Here is a 22,906-nt window from a genome sequence, read left to right on the forward strand (position 1 = left end):
GTTAATACCTGTGAAGCACTTAGAACAATGTCTGACACAGAGTAAATACTATGTCAGTGCTGGCTATTTTTAATCAGCCTGTCTCAGCCTGGCACCATAGACATTTTGGCTCAGATACTTCTTTGTTGGAGGGGCCATCCTGCGCATTGCAGGATGTTTAGCAGAACTGCAGGCTTCTACTGGGACGTTAGTAAAACCCTCTTTCCAGCTGTGACAACCTAAAATGTCTCCAGACATTGCAAAGTGTCTCCTGGGGGACAAAATCACCCCCAGGTGAGAACCGCTGTTTTCATCAGCAGGAAATCTTGAAGTTTTCCCAAACAGACTCCTGGTCCAACACCACCTGGTTTCGGTTAAATGCTTTTCCCAATTTTTAATAACATCTGCTACAACTGTTATCATTCATATGCAGTGCTTCAATGTAGACATTAAGGGCAGGAAAGGAAAACGGTATCCTGAAATCAGTTGAGACGTTTCTCAAAGACCCACGTCCTCCCTGACTCCTCTACCCTCCATGCAGAGCACTCTCCCAGGGAAACCTGAGGAAGGCCCAGCAGGCATATTTTAACAGCCCAGGAAATTCCCACACCCACCACATACCTGCAGACCCAGCTAAGAACCACCAGCCTATACTTTCCTACTTGGTCTAAGAATGTAGGTGGCTAGGATCCTCATTTCACAGGGGAGTGAGAGGGTTCACAGGAGTCAGGACTCACTAGGTATCACGCCATGAGGTGTGGCAGAGGCAACACTGGACCTGGGGTCTCCTTACCCTGAAGCTGGTGATCTTCTAACACCTGCGTACCGGCCCCATATTACTCCAGTGGCCAGGTAGAGAAGGCCAGAGGTGCTACACCCAGCCCACGACTTCTGGTGAGGATCAGAGGCCCTGGCCCATCAGCCCTGGGAGGCGAAGCTGCATGGCACAAAGAAGGCTCTTGGATCTGAACTGACACAACGCTCTCCCCCTCCTGTGTGACCTTGGGTGCGTTACTGAACTTCTTAAAGTCCTAGTTTCCTCATCTGTTAAAGAGTGGTCATAAAATCTGCCCCATGGAATTGTACTCAACATTAAACAAAACATGTCATCTGGACCACTGGAGGCACCATGTCACCCCACTTCCTGGGAATCTCTGGATCTGACCCAGAAAGGGAGGCACAAAGGCCTCCTTGCAACCCTCTGGGCAGCAGCAAACAGATCCCCACTCCTCACTCTCAACACTCCCTGGGTGACAGGCTAGTGGTCGAGTACACCAAGATCCCAAGAGGCAAGAAAATGCCACAAACAGAGTGAATGGCATCACCCTGACTCTTGCAGTGGGCTCTAGATAAATCCTATATCTGAGTGTAGCTCGGCAGAGAACAGAGATTCTGGCGCCAGTCAGCCTGAGTTCAGATCTGCACTTAGCAGCTGTGTGACCAGGACCTTGTTAAAGGAAGTCAGTGAGCAGTAGGTGGGAAGCCTTCAGAGAGTGAAGGCCCACCCCCCATCACACACAGAAAAGTGCCCTTCAGGTGCTAGCTCTTACTTTTGTTGTGTTTGCTGTTACTTTGGTAGCCTGGGGCTGGTATAGCTCTAAATGATGGCCCCCTCAGTATGGGGGAGATGGCCTGGGACAAAGGCAGCACTCACGTTGGAGAACAGCCTGACCCGCTGGCAAAGAACGCACAGCCCTGGGCTCACAGCCTGGGGCTCCCTGGCTGTTCCAGATCAGAAAGTGCTGGGCCTGCGAGCACGCCCCTGTCTGCCAAGGCTTGTCAAAGACTGCCTAGCCACCCAGGGTGCTGGGAAGCAGGGGCCTCCCCAGGCCAGCCCCTTCCTGCCCTCCCTTCCAGTGGCCGGGAAAACACAAAAACATAGTTTCCAAATGCTCACTTCCTGCCGCCTTTCTTCCTTTTCTGAGAAACTCCTGCCTGGACGCAGAAGCCCCACTGGTGGACTCTAGGCCCTCTCAAAGCTAGTATCACCTCTGTTAGACCAGCACCAGAAGCCCAGGGCAGGGGCAGGGCGGCCTTACATGCAGGTATCAGGGGCGAGGGCTGGTTTCCATTCCTCCTGAGGGGCTGCCCCCCTCAAACCTGGACCACTCCCTGGCTTCCCATTACGATCCTGCCCCAGCCCTCTCTCCAATCTTGATATCTCTGCCTGAGCCCCCAAGGACCTCCTCACACTCCCACTAATTCATATCCCATCTCAAGACCTAAGATCAGCTGCTCCCACTGCCAGGCAGTGTCTGACCTCAACCAACCTCCTGACCTCCAACAGCCCAGCTGAGAAGCTCCCCTTACTGCTTCACTGTCTGTCTTGCCAATTCACTTTCCTCATTCCTCACTACCTGACAATATAATATGGATTTAATGTCTGATTTCCCCATTAGAATGTACCTTCCGGGAAGAGAGGGGTTTCTCCTTAAAAAGTTTTTTAGGGGCACCTGGGTGGCTCAGCTCAGGTCATGATCTCAGGGTCCTGGGATTGAGCCTTGCATTGCTGAGCAGGGAGCCTGCTTCTCCCTCTCCCTCTGCCCTCACCGCCCTACTCGTGCTCACTCTTTCAAATAAGTAAAAATCTTAAAAAAAAAAAAAAAAGTTTTAAAATGATTTTATCCCCAGCACCTGCAATAGCACTTGGCTTAGCACTTGTTCAGTAGGCACCCAACAAATACTTACTGAACAAGTGGATAAATGAATCTGACTTTAAGCCTAGGAAGAGTAATTCTGAGCCAATTTTGAAAAAAAAAAAAAAATCTCTCTGATAAAAATCAATATGTTTCCCAATGCTAAGTTTCTCATTGGCAGGCAAAAGCAAACTTTGGTGTCTATCTAAATGCCAAATCAAGATGTTGACTTGCAAGTGAACCTCACGAGAATTTTGGTCAAGTGTCAGTGCCCAATAAATGCTCAATTCACCAGGCGAAAATATGTTGGGGAACAGGATATCCACACACAGTCTCAAAAATCTCTCCCCAGAGATTACTTATTAATGACGAAGGGACCAGGTGACCTGAGTTAACCTCATTCCTAATGGGACACACGGCCATCAAGCCTCCGGAGGGATGTGCTGTGGTATTCTGGCCAAAAATGCATGGTCTGAATCTCATCATGAGGAAGTACCAGCCAAGCCCAATTTGGGACGTCCTATAAAACAAGTGGCTTTAGGGGATCCCTGGGTGGCGCAGCGGTTTGGTGCCTGCCTTTGGCCCAGGGCGCGATCCTGGAGACCCGGGATCGAGTCCCACGTCGGGCTCCCGGTGCATGGAGCCTGCTTCTCCCTCTGCCTGTGTCTCTGCCTCTCTCTCTCTCTCTCTCTGTGTGACTATCATAAATAAAATTAAAAAAAAAAAAAAAAACAAAAAAAAACAAGTGGCTTTATAACCCTGCAAAAAGGTCGAAGTGAGAGAAAACAAAAACAGAAGGACTGCTCTGGATTACAGAATGCTATCGACTGGACTGGATCCTGGACACGAGAGGGGAGTCCTGCTGGAAAGATGGTATTGGAACAATTGATAAAATTTCATAACTGTCTCTGTATTACAAACAAACTTTGTATAAATGTGAAATTTCCTAAAACTGATCACTTTACTCTGGTTCCTAGGAAACAGAAACTAAAGTGCTTAACAAGGAAGGGTTATGATGTCTGCAACTTACTTTTCAGTAGTAACATTAGCAACAAAATATGATACATGTGTGTGGAAAGAGAAAAGGCAAATGTGGCAAAATGTTAACAATAGGGCTTTTATGAGGGAGTTCTTTGTACCATTCTTACAACTTTTTAGTAGGGTTGAAAAAAATTTTTTTCAAAAGTGAAAAACAAATAAAACAAAAACAAATGTTGCTGTTCTTTGGACCCTCAGAGCTAACTGCTAACAGACAAACCAGGTACTGTTCCATGCCCGGGCTATACATGAATTCATTCACTCCTCACAACCAAGGTGAGGTGGGTATCATGATGATCCCCGTTTCACACAGAAACTGTGGCGCCCTTGCTCCCACAGCTCAGTCTGGCTCAGGACTGGGCTTCGGCGGTGGTGTCATGGTGCCAACCTCGTACGTCAGCACATGAGGCTTGATGACCTTCCTGGTGCCCTCTGCCAGCCTCCACTTGGCAAACTGACTTAAGGGGGCCACCTGTCCAAGGTGAGCAGTCCCTGGCACCTCCCCACCCAGTTTTTCCCTGTAGTAGAGAAACAACAAGGAATGCCCCAATCCTGCCCTCCTATTAGCATTCTTTTAAAAGAAAAGTGTGAGTGTGGGGGGTACCATTGGCTAGGGTCATGATCTGTGTAGGTTGTGGGATGCAGCCCTGCATTGAGCTCCTGCTCAGTGGGGAACCTGCTCCTCCCTCTCCCTCTTGCTCTCTGCTCATTCTCTCACTCTGTTTTTTTCTTTCTCTCTTAAATAAATAAAATCTCAAAAAAAAAAAAAAAAAGCCCAGCACGGAACAATTTCAAACCCCTCAAAAACCTCTCTTGATAATATTTACAACACAGCTGATCCTTGAACAACATGGATTTGAACTGCATGGGTTCACTTACATGCGATTTTTTTTCAATAAACACAATAGGTGACTGTAAATGTATATTACCTTAGAATTTTTAAGATTTTATTTGAGAGCGAGAGAGAGAGAGCAAGTATGGGCAGAGAGAAGGGCAGAGGGAGAAGCAGGCTCCCCAATGAGCAGTGAGCTCGATGTTGGATGTTGGGCTTAATCCTGGGGCTCTGGGATCATGACCTGAGCCAAAGGCAGACACTCAACCAACTGAGCCACCCAGGCGCCCCCTTATGATTTTCTTGATAACATTTTCTTTTAAGCTTATTTCCAAAAAAAAATTTTTTTAAGTTTTTTTTAAAATTTATTCATGACACACACAGAGAGAGGCAGAGACACAGGTAGAGGGAGAAGCAGGCTCCTTGCAGGGAGCCTGATGTAGGACTCAATCCGTGGACCCTGGGATCATGCCCTGAGCCAAAGGCAGAGCTCAACCATTGAGCCACCCAGGGATCCCTTATTTCAATACTGCAAGAACACAGCATAGAATATGTACAACATACAAAATATGTGTTAATCAACTGGTTGTATCAGCAAGGCTTCCAGTCAACAGTAGGCTATCAAGTTTTAGGGGAGTTGGAAGTTATATGTGGATTTTCAACTGCATGAAGGGTTAAGTTTGGGGAGAGTAGTAAAGTTCTGCGGGAGTTTTAGTGGGGAGTTAGTTTTGGGGGGGAGTGGATTCACTGCATGGGGGATCGGCACCCCCAACCCTTACTACTGCTCAAGGGACAATTATCCATTAAAACGACCTCCCTGATACTCCTTATAAAACTTCCCCACCTACCATACTTTATCAAACTTTGCTTTTATTTGTAATTGAAGGTGTGCTGGTACATAGGTTAGAGTCATATGAAGTTTGGTTTTTAAGTTTCCTGCTCTTCCCCATAGACCACTTTCAATTCTTCTTGCCATTTCTTTGCTTGTGTACTTTCACAGTTCTAAATTACAAATATTTTTCTATCTTGTTCCCCCTTGACTTTTCACTTTTACTTATGGACTTCCCATTATGGAAGACAGGATTTAGCTTTTTTACCAGTGTGCATACACATGCACACACATACAACCCCCTGTCCCCTGTCCTCACAATACAACTATATTACAATTGTGGATGTCAGTATTCAATGTCAACACTACCATGAAATGACATAAATGCTGTGCAGTGCTGAATACTATTTTTCCTTTTTAGTACAATTTTTGGTATATGGAGTTATTAATTATTCTTTTATTTGCTCACTTTTCTACAAACTTGTCACTAATTCATCCCCACATCCATGTCTGTTTATAGAAAATTTTTTTTTAATTGTTTAAGATTTCATTTGTTTATTTGAGAAAGAGAGAGAGAGCACAAGAGCAGGGAGGGCCAGAGGAAGCAGACTCCCTGCTGAGCAGCTAGCCTGATGCAGGACTCATTCCTGGTCCTGGTCCGATCCTGGTCCTGGTACCACAGGCAGATTATTAACCGACTGAGCCACCCAGGCGCCCTTTTAAAAACTTCCTTTTAGGGATCCCTGGGTGGCGCAGCGGTTTGGCGCCTGCCTTTGGCCCAGGGCGCGATCCTGGAGACCCGGGATCGAATCCCATGTCAGGCTCCCGGTGCATGGAGCCTGCTTCTCCCTCTGCCTGTGTCTCTGCCTCTCTCTCTCTCTCTCTGTATGACTATCATAAATAAATAATAAAAATAAAAATAAAAATAAAAACTTCCTTTTAATGTTAAAACTGACTTGCTCCAGCAGGTAGAGCTGTGCTCTGGAGCTCTGTGTACCACCATCCTTCCTGGCGCTGCCTCTCCCTCTCTCTGACTGCTGGGTACTCTAGCTTCCTCTTTCCTGTTTGCATTTATATTTTACTAAAGCAGTGGTTCTCAAACTTCACGGTGCATCAGAACCATCTGACGAAGGACATCTGGGGCCAGGCCCACCAGTATGCCTTTTTAAGAAGTTCCCAGATTGGGCAGCCCAGGTGGCTCAGCGGTTTAGCGCCGCCTTCAGCCCAGGGCCTGATCTTGGAGACCCAGGATCGACTTCTGATCCTGGAGACCCGGGATGGAATCCCATGTCGCGTTCCTTGCATGGAGCCTGCTTCTCCCTTTGCCTGTGTCTCTGCCTCTCTCTTTCTCACAAATAAATAAAATCTTAAAAAAAAAAAAAAAAGTTCCCATACGTAGCTGTTGTCGCTGGCCTGGCAACACATCAAAGACCACAACACTGAAGCACAAAGTCAAGCTGCTTCCAGAACTATGGTACAAGGGAGATACATTTAGAGACCTAGATCATCTGAAAATGCCTTTATTCCACTGTCACACGTAATTGAGAGTTAGGCAAAAGAATTCTACAATGGAAAGCAATGACCCTCTAGAATCTTCTAGATTGCGATGCTACTGTTGAGAAGTCTGAGGTCATTCTGATCTGCAGTCCTTCGTATTGACCTGTTTTCTTATTGTCCTCAATATCCCAGTCATGTTGATGGGTCTTGGAGTGGTTTCTACTCATCCCCCAAACTGGGTAATGGACCTTTTCTTTTTTTTTTTTTAAAAGATTTTATTTATTTATTCATGTAGTCACACACACACACACACACACACACACACACACAGAGGCAGAGACACAGGCAGAGGGAAAAGCAGGCTCCATGCAGGGAGCCCAACGTGGGATTCGATCCCGGGTCTCCAGGATCGCGCCCCGGGCCAAAGGCAGGTGCCAAACCGCTGGGCCACCCAGGGATCCCTTTTCTTCTCTTTTTAATGATTTTATTTAGCCACCCAGGGATCCCCGGTAATGGACTTTTTCAATCTCAAACATCACGTTCTTCAATCCTGGGAAGCAATTTTATTTCTTTGGTCATTTTCTTCCCTGCTTCCTCTGCCCTGTCTTTCTGGAACACCTGTGGGGATATTCATCTTCCACTTTTCTCTCCTCCTTTTCTGTCTCTGTATCTCATGTCTTGCTGCTCTGCCTCTGAGGAAGTTTTCTTCAACTTTCTCTTCTCTTCTGTTGAAGTTTTCAGTTCTGCTACATATTCAATTCCTAAAAGCTTTAAAAAAAATTCCTCAATGACGCCATCTTGTTCTTATGCATTTCATAGATCATTTGTCTCAGATGTTAATGACCCTTTTTTGCAAATTTCTTCTCCCTGCAGAGTTTGTTTCTTCCAGGTTCTTTTCTTTTCCTTCCTTTCTTTGATCAATGGGTGTTTTACTCAAGTCACTCAAGTTCACCCTTGCCTGTCCACTCACTCACATTTGAGGGCAAAGCACTAAAAAGCCAATAGGAAGCTCTGTGGACATAGGTGTGTTCACCTGGATCTTCATTTTAGGATGATCAGGCTATGTATGCCCTTCAGGACAGAATCCCCAAGAGTTCGCCTTCTCTCCTGGGCTGGTCAGATTCTCCATGCATGACTTCCAATTTCACACATGGAGGCGTAAGCCTGGTTGACAGCATCCTGAGAGATGAGGAGAAGGAGCGGGCGGGCGGCAGGAGAGAGCATGGGGTGATCTTAACACTGAATATGAAAATTTCTCCTTAACCCTCTATATTTCGGTACCCTGAGTCCCGCTCACCGTACCTAACCTCTCTAGATCCTGTTTGAACCTCTCCAGAGGCTGGATCTCTGGGAGGAGCAGCTCCTAGTTATGTGAAGTGGGACAGGATTTATGGGACCTACTGGCTCAGGCTTCCTTCCTACATATTTGCTGGGTCAGTCACTCCATCCCTCCCACACCACCCCCATCATTTCCTAGGCTTGTCTCTTCTTCCTTCTCTAGTCTCCATGGCATCATTTTTTGTAAGGTAATTTCTTTAATGTCATTTTTAGTGTGGTTTCAGAGGAAGCGGATGGGCAAAATGTTCCCTTTTTTACTGGAAGCCCATGTCCCTGTCCTTCTGTCTCCCTTATAATGATTAAAAAAGAAAAAAAAAAAAAGTATTACTGAGGGGTGCCTGGGTACTCAGTCAGTTAAGCATCTGACTTCAGCTCAGGTCATGATCCCAGGGTCCTGGGGCTGAGCTGCATGTCAGGCTCCCCATGCAGTGGGGAGTCTGTTTCTCCCTCTCCCTCTTCTCTCTGCTTGTGCTCTCTTTTCCTCTCTCAAGTAGATAAACTCTTAAAAAAAAAAAAGAAAAAGAAAAGAAAAAAATGTATCACTGAAGTATAGTTGACATTGTATTAGTTTCATTGTACAACGTATCAATTTGACAATTGTATACATTACTCAATGCTCCCTAAGATAAGTGTAGTCACCATCTATCACCATAGCATGTGACCCAGTAATTCCAATACTGGGTTTTAAAATTTTTTATTTAAATTCAATTTACTAACATTGTATAACACCCAGTGCTCATCTTATGATGTGCCCTCCCTAAAGGCCATCACTCAGTTACCCTATCCCCCTACTGACCTCCCTACTACTAGGTATTTACTCAAAGAAAATGAAAACACTAATTCAAAAAGACATATGCATCCCTCCGTTTAGAGCAGCATCATTTACAATAGCCAACAGATGAAAGCAGCCCAAGTGTCCATCGACAGATGAAGGATACAGAAGACATGTGTGTGGATGCATGTGCGTGTGCATATGATGGAATATTACTCAGCCTTAAAAAGAATGAAATCTTGTCACTTACGACAACACCGATGGACCTGGAGGTTACTGTGCTAAGTGAAACAAGCTAGTCACACAAAGACAAATACTATATGATTTCATTTATATGTGCAATCTAAAAAACAAAAGGAACTAACCAGAAAAAGAAAAGTTTGTTTCAGTTATAAAATAAAGAAGTCATGAAGAGGAAAGGTAGAGCATAGGCAATACAGTCAGGAACGCTGTAACAACATTGTATAATGCTTTCTTTTTCTTCTTACCCATTTATTGCCACCTGACCTTTTTTTTTTTTCTTTCAAGGCTTTATTTGACACACACACAGAGAGAGAGAGAGAGAGAGAACAAGCAGGGGGAGCAGCAGGCAGAGGAAGAGGGAGAAGCAGGCTCCCAGCTGAGCAGAGAGCCCAATGTACAACTCGATTCCAGGACCCTGACATTGGTCCTGAGTCAAAGGCAGATGTTTAACCAACTGAGCCACCCAGGCGCCCGCCACCTGACCTATTTGTTTATTTATGGTTCATCTCCTCCAACTGGATGTAAGCTCCTTGAGAGTGGAGACTTTGTTTTACATACTGTATGTGCAATGCCTAAGACAGCACCTGACACATATCAGGTCCTAACAATAGAGTTTCAGAACAGTAGATTATGCTACTTTAGTTTTTAAAGAGCATATGCACGCACAACTGCATACACATAAGTGCAGAGAAAAGTCTAAAAAATTCAGAACATAGCTCAAGATGTTGAAAGGCTATCTCTGGGTGGTGGAGTTATAAACTATAACCTTTTGAGTTAGTTTTTGGGGGACATTTATTACATTTTCCAATAAAAATATGGATCACTTATGTAGCAAATACATTAAAAACTGAAAAATACACTGTTCCTTAAGCCCCAGAGGGACACCTGGGTTGCTCAGTGATAAAATGTTTGCCTTTGGTTCAGGGTGTGATCCCGGGGTCCTGGGATCGAGTCCTCCATCGGGCTCCCCACAGGGAGCCTGCTTCTCCCTCTGCCTGTGTCTCTGCCTATGTCTCAAACAAATTAATTAATTTAGTTAAAATAAATAAATGGGCCGGAGAGAGGTTTGCCTTGGGCAAATTACTAGTAAGGGGTGGAACTGAGATTTGAACGTGAGCAGTCTGACTCCTCTACGCAATATTGCTTTCCCAATGCCACAGGGCCATTCTTTCAGACGTTTCCCTGAGAAACCTGTACTACGGCCAGGTTCTCCAAAAAGCAGCCTTATCAGATAGGAGAAACATGATTAGTTCCAAGCTCTCCCAAGACATGTAAACAGCTGTCAGCAAAACCAACGGGCATAATAAGGTGCCAGAGAGACTGGGGCTGCATCCTGGGAGGTCTGCACCAGGACCTGCACAGATCAGCAGCACCACACTCTGCCATGCTTCCCCGGGAGGGAGGGGGGCAGAGGCATGTGTTCCGCAGCTCTGGGGGTCCACAGCAGCCAGATGCTGGGCTGCAGCAGGCTCTGATGGGGCATGCGGGGACCGAAGATGATCCCGCTTACAACAGGGGACAATGGCCATTTCGATTTAAGAACGTTGTATTGCCTCCCACTGCTCCCCACCAAAGATGCCAGCGCTGGCTCTCTGGGAGGCATGCCCGTGGTGGGGCCCAGGGAGAGGGGCCTTGCAGTGGTCTTGCAGCCCTGGTGGGGCTTGGGGCAGCAGGGATGTTCTGGCAGCAGGAGCGGTCATACCGATGCATCCCAGATGAACACTGGTCCCATCCACACACACTCCTTCTCTCTGCAGCACAGGCGGGCAGGCCTGCGTGCCTCTGGCTGGGACAGCTCTGTTCTGCCTCCTAAGACCCTTAAGAGTCTCCGGAAAGGCTCTCTCCAATAAACAGACCCACCCCCTGTTCTCCACCCAGACACGAAAGCCCAACTGCTTTCAGAGGTGGAGGCTGGGCTGTGTGGAGGGAAAGAGCAGCTGCCTTTCTTGCTCTCTGCCAAGGCTAGCTTAGCCAAATCCCCAGGAAAACGCTGTTGCACATGAAACATGAAAATGCAAACCACAGACAGTCTGCTCTCCTTCTCATACACATGTTCAAACAAGACTGCTTTCCAGCCGTTACTGATGACTTCTACACGATGAGGTAATTTCTATGGCTCAGTCTGTGGCTTTTGCTCTCCTTTCATTATGATGAGCCAGTTTCAACTTATTTGACCCAGATGTGTAGGATCAGGGCAGCCGGGGAGAAACAAGAGCAAAGCATGATCTGTGGGTGAAGCCCCCCCCCAACCTTCCACAAGGGCCAAGCAGAGCCAGTCAGGTGACAGAGCAGGTGACCCAGACTGGAAGGGCACTCCGTCAAAGGGCCCAGACAGAAGGGCTGGCAAGGGAGGGAGGCTGCAGGGTCTCCTGAGGACTTGTATTATCTTCCCTCCTCCTGGGGATTTCCCCTGATGAGGGGACCCTCTCCTCAGCCCAGCATCATGGTGGCCAGAGGCTGGAGAGGAGGCGATCACGTCCTGCACCGCAGGGATGCTGGAAGTACTCAAGGGGAGGCCTGAAGAGACCTCGAGATCACAAATAAACAGGGATGAAGGGTGTGGTCAGGATCCTATTGGAAGCTTTGGCCACTCCACAGCAAACCTTCACACCACTAATTACCTGTCTCAATGACAGCACAGAGATGCTATTCGAGGCAGAGGAGAGACAGATGCTGATTTTAGCCAGGCCCTGGATCTGACAGGCTCCTTCCTCCTTCTCTGAGGCCTGGGAGGGAGAGGACGGAGCATATGACCCGATGACCCAGAAGCAAATTCGGTGACTCTGAATGCTGTTCCAGGGCTGTTGGGATGGCCTTTGGTCACATGGTAGCAGAGGGGGTCCTTTAGGAATGGGAAATGGTGCTATAGGATGGCTGTGGGGCTTTCAGCACTTCCCAGAGTTCCATCCAAACAGAAGGACTGAGAACTGGTACTAAATGAGACAAGGGAGCCACTGACACACAGTCCTGCCCTTAGAGCTGAGACCCCTGTGTCCCCACACACAGGAAGAAGCTATTCTGAAGTTAAGCAGACCAGTCTACAAAAGCTATTGGACCGAATACTCAGGAATTCTAAAACATGGCCCTGCTCTCAACTTCCTGTCTAAAGGTATTTCCTTATTCACTCAGAGAGGAGCACAGGTACATGGCGTCAGTGCAACATCCAAGGACATGGCCATACTGTGTGTGCTGGTCGGACAGGAGAGATCAAAGGTACAGGACACATCCCCCACTGAGAGGGGCCCAGGACTACCAGGATTCTAGGCTATCACTCACTAAGAAGTCTGGATCAGAAGAGGACAACAGAACCAGGCTGCCACAGGCTGGCAGGCACAGCCAGAGCCAAGCAGTGAAGTGGAACCAGCTATCCTGTGGGTAATTTGCCTTCGCCCACTGGTCATGAGTAAGCTGACTTTTCTGCTGACTTGAGCCTCAAGACTGCCACAGAGCCTTGGGACCTTGCCCCATCTGGGAAGGAGGGAGGGAGGGGGGAGAGAGGGAGAGGGAGGGAGGGAGAGAGGGAAAGAGAGAGAGAGAGGGAGAGAGAGAGAGAAGGAACAAGAACACCAGTCTTGGGGTGGTGATTACATCTCAGTAGCTATTCACTTCTCACTTCTGAATGCAATGGCTTCTCTGAGCTCCATGGAAGCCATGAGTCTAAATGGAGAACCGAACAGAGGGCCTCTGCTCTCAGCTGAAGGGAGGAGATGGGGACACAGAGAAGGCAGGGTGCAAGGGTTCCCTGAGCTAAGGTGGCAGGGAAGGAGCGCACCAGCCAATTAGACCACAAGAGAAAGACAGAACCCAGATTCTGGACCGAGAATTTTACCCAGGTATTAGGACCCTTTCCATCTTGAAATGTCTGCTTGTTGTTATTCTACTGTCCCTCCAAACCCCAGAAGGGGCTTGGCTCACTGGCGTCTGAAGCAACCAGAGAGAAAAGTCGACAGAAATCTGCCATTTTAGGTGGCCGCAAGTGATGACGCCAAAGGAGTAGATTCCTGTGGGCTCACTCACCTTTTCCCCTGCCCCATCTCAAAGCCCAGCTAATGCTGGGAGCCCACCCTATAGCTCTGTCCACAGTGTTGCCCTCACCCAGAAACCCCTTCTACTTCCCACCCCGCCATCATCAAGTCCAGCCATCCCAGGAGCTGCCATGTCCCCAGCTGTTGCAGGAGCCACCTCTGCACACCCTAACCCACCAGCTCCCAGGGTGCGCTCCTCTGCAGCTGTGAGCTCTTTATTACCATCTTCCAGGTGTGTCTCCATAGAGAGACGTAATTCACCTGAGTTGAGGTCCAGTACTTGGGGGTGTGATGCAGTACTTGTTGATGAAGTGGCAGGTCCCACACAATGAGGGTCATTTGGGCTGTGAAGGAAGGAGGCAGAAACTCCGATCCAGGCTAATTTTATCATCTGCTCCTTTGTTTTATTTGGGGATGAGGTTAACATCCTAAGAAATATCTATCCAAGCATCACGTGAATAAATTCTCAAATAACTCGTAAGTCATTGAAATAAACACTAATTAACAAAGTTGGTTATTTACTATCCTGGTCTTTAAAGAGTTTACATATATATGAACATATCTACACAAAGGTCTTTTTTTAAAGACTTTATTTGAGGGAGAGAGGGGCAGGAGAGAGAGGGAGAGAGAACATGAGTGAGTGCACACTCGCACACAAAGGTGAGAGGAAGGGCAGAGGGAGAGAGGGAGAAGTAGGCTCCCTACTGAGCAGGGAGCCCAACACCGCAGGCTTGATCCCAGACCCCGGCGAGCTCGATCCCAGAACCCGAGCTGAAGCTTGGAGACTTAATCAAATGAATCACCCAGACAGCCCAGGGTCTTTTTCCTCTTTTTTTTTTTTTTTTTAAACACAAATGGGATGATCCTTTATGTGACCTCTAGCCTGACAGTACATACCTCAATGGCTCTGAGCAACTAGCTACAGAGGACCAGAATGGAAATGAAACTGGAAGCTGGGACCAATCAAGGGGCTATCTAGAGAACTGTTGTACCAACTGGTTCCACCCAATGCCACACTCTCATCCCAGGGGCAGGCTCATAATGATGGAGGAAAACAAGATGGCTATCCATCCTCCCAAGACAGAAAACCATGGGCTAGAGCAGTGGCAGGCAAGCTTTTCTGGAAAATGTGACAGTAAATATGTTAGGTGTTGTAGGCTATGCTGTCTCTTTTTCATATTCATCTTAATTTTTTCTATTTTTTAAAACAACTCATTAAAAATGTAAAAACCAGGGGCGCCTGGGTGGTTCCACTGGTTAAGTGTCTGCCTTTGGCTCAGATCATGATCCAGGGTCCTGGGATTAAGTCCCAAATCAAGCTCCCCGCACGGTGGAGAGCCTGCTTCTCCCTCTCCCTCTCCCTCTCCTCCTTCCCCTGGCTCACGCTCTCAAATAAATAAAATCTTTAAAAAAAAAATGTAAAAACCATTTTTAGCTCACCAATCATAAAAAAGCAGCAGCCCACAAACTATAGTGGATGAGAGAGCGTGAGCGCTCCAGAGTGGGTGCTGGTGTCTCCAGTGTGCCAGTCAAGCTGCACCCTTAGGCAAGGCCAGCCAGCCAGCCAACAAGGCCCGCTCCCAATCCACACAGGATTGGGCCAGCTACTCATCCAGGAAACCCGTTGTGGAAACAGACCTACAAATAGATAGTGGACAAAGTCCACCAAAGTATAGTAGATTATCAGCCTGCTTCTTCATTTTTAAACACAAATGAGCTAACATTCACCAGATGTTAAAAGAAAACCAGCAGCCTGAAAAAGAATGACCAAAATAAACAACCAGAACCAGATCTCAGAGGAAATGAGATCATGGAAGGGTCAGGAGATAATTTTTAAAATAATTCTAATTAGTGTGTCAGAGAAAATGAAATAGAAAATCAGAGGGAAGAAAATTAAAAATATGATTGCCAAGTTAAAACCTTCACTGGAAAGGTCTGGAAGATAAAGTTAAGACAATCTACTGGACTATAAAAAGAAAAGACATAAATGGAAAAAGCAGGAGAACAGAAGCAATACACAGGAGCACTTTAGGAGACGAACACCTAATAGCATTTCCAGTAAGAGGAAATAAAAAAAGAGGAAAGAAAATTATCAAAGTGACAGAAAAAAATGTATAGAGTGAATAAATGACATAAGACTATAAATCAAAAGGATCTAAAAGTACCAGGTACAATGAATGAAAAAAAAAAAATCCAACCTCAACACAGCCTTACACTATTTCAGTTCACCTGAGATAAAGAGCATACCACGATAAGCTTCCAGAGAAGGAAACTAACAAAGCGGGGGGGGGGGGGGGGGGGGGGGGAATGAAGATGAAAAACCAAGTTAACTGTAAGAAAATGAAAATCAAACTGGCATCAGAAGTCTTGTTGACAACAATGGATGCTTGAAGTCAAGAGATCAGTGCCTTAAATGTTTTGAGGGGAAAGAAATTTAAATTCTGTATTCAGTCAAACCATCAATCAAAAGCAAGGGCACAATAAAGGATTCAAGGTTTACCTTTCATGTGTTCTTTCTGAGGAAGTACTTAAGACTGTATTTCAGCTAAATAAGAGACTAAGACAAGAGAAAAAAAAGACATCACATCCAGAAAAGAGTGCATCTAACCTAGAAACACTGTGACAGGAAGTCTTAAGTTAAGAGCCATGCAGCATGCCTAAAGAATCAGCTGTCTAGATTGGAGCAGCAGGAAAGAGTGTTCTGGAAACAATATTTCCAGGAAGGAAGGACTTATCATGTAATGAATTATCAAACTAAGTGGCTGGATAATTTCAAAAACAGAGTAAAGGCTCACCGGATTCTTTTAACTACAGTTAAAAAAAAAAAAAAAAAAAGAGGCAACTAGAAACTTTATGAAAAAGGAAAAACACAAAATAATGATTCAAATAGGAAATAAATTTAAAAAGCAGCATGACTTGGAGGAACTGCTGGGCTGTGAGAACAGAGAATCCATTTGACTTAGACATCAGATGCATCCTTCTTACGGGGACACAGGGGTGTCATGCACTGGGCAGGTGGGAGAGGAACTAGAATTCCAGCAGTGTGCTTGAGTGTGTAGTGCACATTACTGTGGCCACCAAAATGTAAACGCTGTTTACTGGCGAGCAGCTCAGAATCTACTTACAGACAAAGCACACAAGACTTGATTACAATCATGCAACAGAACATACCGTGACAATGTAAAATATAAGCATGGCTGACAGAGAAGTCAGGAGACAGTAAAGCAAGAGAAGGCTAGAGGCACGGATGGATGTTCTTAACCGAGAGAGTGACAACACCTCAAGGAGAGGGATCAAGGCCTAAAGGTAAGTATATTTAGGATTCCAAAGGCAATTGTTAAGAACCCTAAAAATAATAATATAAACATAAAAAATTGGAAGGAAGGGGAGGGATGGTGAGAAATATATAAAGGAGCTAAATCTTTCCATTTCCACTGTGGGGGACTGAGAAGGTCAAAATGTGACAAATCAAGAACAAGCTGCATTATCTTCTTTATCAGTTAAGGGTCTGGAGGCAACTACCAGAAGCACTAACCCCAGAAACTTTCTTCATGGTAGTTGTTTCTGGAAAGCAGGACCAGGGTGGGGCAGAGTGATACAAAAGCCTATTCCTGGCTATGTATGTAAGCCCTTCAGTGCTATTTGATGACTTGACCATGTGACTGTATGACTTTGATAAATGGCCTACCCCTATCACAGAGACCTATTCAGGAGGTCCAGATTCTGTATTCGAGAGAGCTTTGTAAGCATTCATGATGAATAGTTCTAGTTAAGAATCACATTACTGAATAAACCTCTAGAGTTCCATTCAAACCTGAGATACTGTGGTTCTATCCTCTAATATGATACCGAAGCCCAGTGAGGTGGACTAGCCAGATATCTGATTCCTCATTTTTCATCCAGAGAAACTGAGTCTCAGAGCAATTCCACGACTTGCCCAGGTGTCACCCACTGGCAGCAAGCCTAGGGTATTTCTCATGTGAGATGATAGAGCTCTTCAACATCCTGCTCAGGAGATAACCTGTCTGGCAAGACTTTTCCTACGGGTCAATGTTCAGAGAACTCTTGCCCTTCAGCTCAGCTGCCATGGGAGGCCTGCCGAGGACACCCACAGGGAATAGGGTGATGGGCTCGTGCCAGTATATGCTGGAGTGGAGCCCACAGAGCCTGGTACCGAGCCCTTGTCTCCAGTTGCTGGAGGGCCTCCCCACACTGCTCTATTCGGCCAGGGCTGGCACCATGCTGGAGAGTGCTCCAGGACAGCACAGGCTCCCTTGTCTACTGGACAGAAAAGAGTCAGGCCCCACCACTTCTCTACACCAGAGAAAAGGTGGTATGCAGAAACAGAAGTCGGCTAATGCCTAAAACCCAAAGGAAGGAGGCCTTAATCAAACACTTTCAGTCAGAGTGACTGGAAACCAAATTTAAGAATGAAGGCAGGACCCTAGAATTTAGTGGGAGAATATTCTTAGCTCTTCTAAGGACCTGCTGGTTTTTCTTAACTTTTAATTGGGAAATACATTGTACAACGTAAAACTTGTGTGTATATACACATGTATACATACTTTATACACATACACACACGTATATAAAATAGGAACCATTTAAGGACCTAAAATAAAATAAAAGAACACCCATGCAAAGAGCATGCAGCCCAAGGAACAGAGCATTACCAGAATTTTGATATCCTCTCTGCCCCTGCCAGGGATAATCACTGTGCTGAATCAGGCATTAATCATTTCTTTTTTCGTCTTATTTTATTATTTATGCATGCATCACTAAGCAGTATATTGTTTAGTTCTGCTTGTTTTTCAACTTTATCTAATTGGAACCACACTCTGTATTTTGTATCTTGCTTTTCCTGCTCAATATGGTGAGATTCTTGACATGTGTAGCTGTGGCTCATTCATTTTCACTGCCTGAAAGAAGTAGTCCGGTGCAAAAAAACACTTTGATTTACTTATCTATTCTATTGTTAGTTGATATCTAGTTTCTAGATTGTTTCTAGTTCTTTCTATCGTGAACAATGCTACCAGAGGAAACTCCTATGGGAATGGCTAGCTTTTAAAATGCTCCTTCCAAGCGAGCCCTCACTCAAGATTGCAGAGGTCCCAGATTTGCTTCTGCAAGGAACACGGAGGAAAACCACACCTGTAGCTAAAGCACCTGGAGTTCTCTGCGACCAAAAGAAGATGTGATTCCCAGCTTCCCTCTACTCCCTGCCCTGGCCTCACTCACACACAGACGCCTTCTCCTCCTCTGAACCTGAGATTCCACACCCCTGCTCTACATTGGGGAAAACAATTGGCCTTTTTAGGCATGGTCTGGATTTCTGAGTCACACCCCTCTCTCTACTATCCCTCCCCCCTCCTCCCCCAGGTAAGAGAGAACAGAGATCTTAATGAAAGGGCTCCATTGATGGGCCACGGGCGCGAGAGCGTGAGAGCTGAAGAAGCAGATGATCCAGGCTCTGCCCTGCATGGATGGCTGGGGCAGCACTGAGATGCCAGCCATCTGGCCCACTCAGCCCTCACTTTTGCCACATGCCACAGGGGGAAGAAAGGAAACCTGACCATGGTCAGTGCTAGGCATTTTCCCATGTTATCTATACTGTTCCACTTAAGGTTCATGCAATCTTAATGGGAAAAACACAATAATAAAAAATAACTAACACTTACCAGATACACATCATATGCCAGTCACCGTGCTAAGTGTTTTATATACCTTATTTCCATGGGTCATAACCCATGACAGTCATGATGAAATTAATTTAGGAAGTTAAGACCAGCATTTAAAAGGAAACAGACAAGGAATGCCTGGGTGGCTCAGTGGTTGAGCAAACACACTCTTCAGCTCAGAGTGTCATCCCAGGGTCCCACATCGGACTCCCTGAAGGGAGCCTGCTTCTCCCTCTGCCTGTGTCTCTGCCTCTCTCTCTATGTCTCTCATGAATAAATAAATAAAATCTTTAAATAATAAATAAATAAAAGGAAACAGACAAGACAGGAATTAAGTTGAAAATATTAACCAGTGTCTGGTAAAGTAAAGGTAAGTGTTATTTTGTAAACCTTTTGTTTCCTTTTTTCCCATGTATGTTTATTCACATGTACTGGGTCACAATGTAAGATGTATCTCTCACTGTGGGCAGAGGCTGAAACTTCTGTTTTTTTTTTTTTTTTTTTTTTTTTTGCAGGGTAGGGGGGAGGGAATGGAAAGAGAGAATCTTAAGCAGGCTCCATGCCCAGCATGGAGCCGGACATGGGGCTCCATCCCATGACCCTGAGATCATGACCCGAGCTCAAATCAAGAGACGGATGCTTAACCGACTGAGCCACTCAGGCACCCTTTAAACATTTCCTTATGCCATTTGTTTCGCAACTGTCCCAAAATATGTTCACTTACTAACCTAATTTAACAACATAACCGAAGCAACTTCCCCAACATGTGTGTCACACACCACAGCCATCAACTGCCCCCTCAAGCTCCCGACAAAAGGGCCTCTTTTCTGTTCCTCTTTCCTCCTCCAAGACACATGCTATTCCCTCAGCCACAAACATTCTTTTACGGCCCCTCACCAGCTCTTTGCACAGCTGGTTCCTTTTCATCGTGCTGGTCTCGGCTGGAGTGTCACCTCCACAGAGAGCCCTGCTGGACCCCCAGCCCAAGCACCCCTCTCCTGCTCATCTGTTTCCTTGTCTGGTGTCTGCCGTTGTCCCGCAACTACAACTCCAAGACACAGCGAATACCTAATACGCTCACCGATACCTACCTCGCACAGCACCGAATATGTAGGAGGCACTTTGTCTCTGTTAAAAGAATACAAAAACTTACCAAGTCTTTACAGCTGGTGCAATGGCAAAGCCAGGAGTCCAGCACAGATGATGGCTTGCTTTTCACTTCTACACTAAACTGAAACTCAGAAACAGCTTGACACTACCAATAAGTATTAGCACCAGGACAAGACCTAAGCCTGTATGACTCCAACTCCCTGCCGTCTTTATTGTGTCAACAGGGTGGGGGGCCATGAGTGGCTTCAAAGGGCAGCCTCTTGTGGTCAGCTGAGAATTTAGGAGGGATAAAGGAGGAGAATGCAAAACCTTCAGGCTGGAAGAGAAGAAGAAATCTGCCAGTGAGTAGAGAGATAACCGGAAGAAATCCGGAGAGCAGTTGGCTCAGAAACAGGGGGCAGGGGGCCTTCTGTCAGCAAGCAGTATTATGGGAAGGACGTCTGGAGGAACAGTCAGAGACGGCAGGAAAACTCAAAAACTGTACAGGGTGCTCGGGGCGGGGGGGGGGGGGGGGGGGGGGGGGCTGAGGCTGCAGGAACCATGCCTTAAGGCCTCTCCAGGCAGCATTAAGAGCCTGTGATGGACTCTTAAGACTGGAGAGGTGGGGCCCAGGCGGCTCTAGCACAGAGGCCAAAGGAGCTGGCCACAGGAATACTTGGGCAACGCCGCCACCTTGTGGCTGAGGAACACTTGGCCCACAGGAAAAACAGCCGAGTTAGTTTGTGGGTTCATTTTCCAGCAGCATTTAGTGAGCACCTACCATAGGTCAGGTTGCTGGGGAACGGAAACGGGTCAGACATGGCTCCCAATTTCCAGGATCCCTGTTCCACACATCCAGGCAGCGACCAAACCCTATTGAGTTTACTTCTCTCTTTCATAGTAACTTGTGGGGTATCCCTCCCCAAACAAGACTGCAGGCAGAGCGGGTGTCTTATTCATCTCAAGCTGCAGGACCCAGCATAGGGCTCAGCACATGAGAATAATTATAGCTGCTACTATTCAAGATGTGCTAAGTATTTTTTTTAAAGATTTTATTTATTCACGAGAGTCACAGAGAGAAGCAGAGACACAGGCAGAGGGAGAAGCAGGCTCCATGCAGGGAGCCCGATGTGGGACCCGACCCTGGGACTCCAGGATCACAACCTGGGCCAAAGGCAGGCACCAAACCGCTGAGCCACCCAGGGATCCCAAGATGTGCTAAGTATTTTTAAAGACATTACGGTGTCTGAGCCTCACATTTTACCTAGGATGTACCTAGGACCTCCAAAGAGACAGGTCAGGTACGTGCTTATTCCAATGAGCCTGGAGTTCTTGGAGATGTCAGGGGATGCAGAAATAAACATGGGCATCCCTGCATACAGGTGGTATTTAAAGACCAGCACCTCTCAAAGTCTGATGTGTATGTGACTCGCCTAGGGGTTTTGCTAAAATGTAGACACTAATTCTGACTTCTGGAATGGGGTCTGAAGATCCATGTGTCTAACAAGCTCCTGGGTGACAGCAATTCAGCTGGTCCACAGGCCACACTTTGAGTGGGAGAGAATCTGAAACAGGGGTTAATGAACAATGGCCAGAAGATGAGCTCCATGGCCTGTTTTTCTGCATCCAGCAAACTAAGAGTGGCATTTTCTTTCTTTCTTTCTTTTTTTTTTTCAGACTGGCATTTTCATTTCTAAAGCAGTTAAAAAAAAAAAAAAAAGGAAAAAAGATCATGTGAAACAGACCATTGATGTGGTTCATAAAGCTTCAAATATTTCCTCTCTGGCCCTTTACAATAAAAGTTTGCCAATCCCTGATCTAGACTATCATCCAGGGACAGGGTGTATAGCCCATACGAGAGAGAAAGAGAGAGAGAGAGAAAGAGAGAGAGAGAGATAGAGAGAGAGAGGAGGGCTAAGCCCTGAAACAAATTTTTAGGACTTCCAATCACTGTGCCTAGTTTGGCGAGGGAAAATAAAAGTATAATGTGCTGCAGGTATACTAATGCTTCTGCAAAGACAGGGAGCCCCAGAAAGGAGAAGTTCACATCTGAGGCTCCCTGGGGGGGGGGGGGGGGGGGGCAGTAATGGGGAAAAGGGAGAAAACAGGGACACCTGGGTGGCTCAGTGGTTGAGTGTCTGCCATCAGCTTACTCGGGTCCGTCGGATCCCTGGGTCTGGGGATCAAGACCCACATCGAGCTCCCCACAAGGAGCCTGATTCTCCCTCTGTGTCTCTGCCTCTCTCTCGCTCTCTCTTTGTCTCTTATGAATAAGTAAATAAAATCTTAAAAAAAAAAAAACAAACAAACAGAAAACAGGGGCACCTGGGTGGCTCAGCAGTTGAGCATCTGCTTTGGCTCAGGGTGTGATCCCAGGGTCCCGGGATCGAGTCCCACATCGGGCTCCCTGCAGGGAGCCTGCTTCTCCCTCTGTCTGTGTCTCTGCCTCTGTGTCTCTCATGAATAAATAAATAAAATCTTAAAAAAAAAAAAAGCAGAAAACATTTTGGGTTCTGAGTGGGAAGGAAGAACTGGAATGAATGGATAACCTGACCGCCTCTTTCAGCGCTTAGCTTAGAAAAAAAAAAAGACAAAAATAGAAAGCCAGGGCAAGTGGCCACCACCACTTGTGTGCAATATCACAGAAGTAGTGGGAAAATAAAATGAAAAGGAAAGGCTGTGAATTCCACAGGGTTTGTGTAGCAGAATCCTCTGTATTTTGGCTGAGGGTGAGGAGCGTGGACAGAGGCGTTGGGAAAGGCGAGAGGAAGAGGTGGCAACAGAATAATGACCCCGGAGCCTATGGTTGGGGGGCTGCCCCGAATGGTGTTTGGCTACCGAGCCTTCTGTCGTGCCTTCTGCTGCTCCGGGTTGAGGGCTACGTTTGCTTAAATGTCAGCGCCTGAGAAAGTAAATACAGCTGTCCATTTCCATCAACTCGAACCAATCA

General features: G+C 46.4%; 1 protein-coding gene across 1 annotated transcript in view; it reads right to left on the bottom strand.

The window, feature by feature from the left end:
- The window catches only part of DCPS (decapping enzyme, scavenger), a 40,525-nt gene that overhangs the window by 14,030 nt on the left and 3,589 nt on the right, over positions 1-22,906 (bottom strand). The gene's annotated exons all lie outside the window — the stretch shown is intronic.

The sequence above is a fragment of the Vulpes vulpes genome, chromosome 12, assembly GCF_048418805.1.
Source record: "Vulpes vulpes isolate BD-2025 chromosome 12, VulVul3, whole genome shotgun sequence".
Classification (NCBI taxonomy): Eukaryota; Metazoa; Chordata; class Mammalia; order Carnivora; family Canidae; genus Vulpes; species Vulpes vulpes.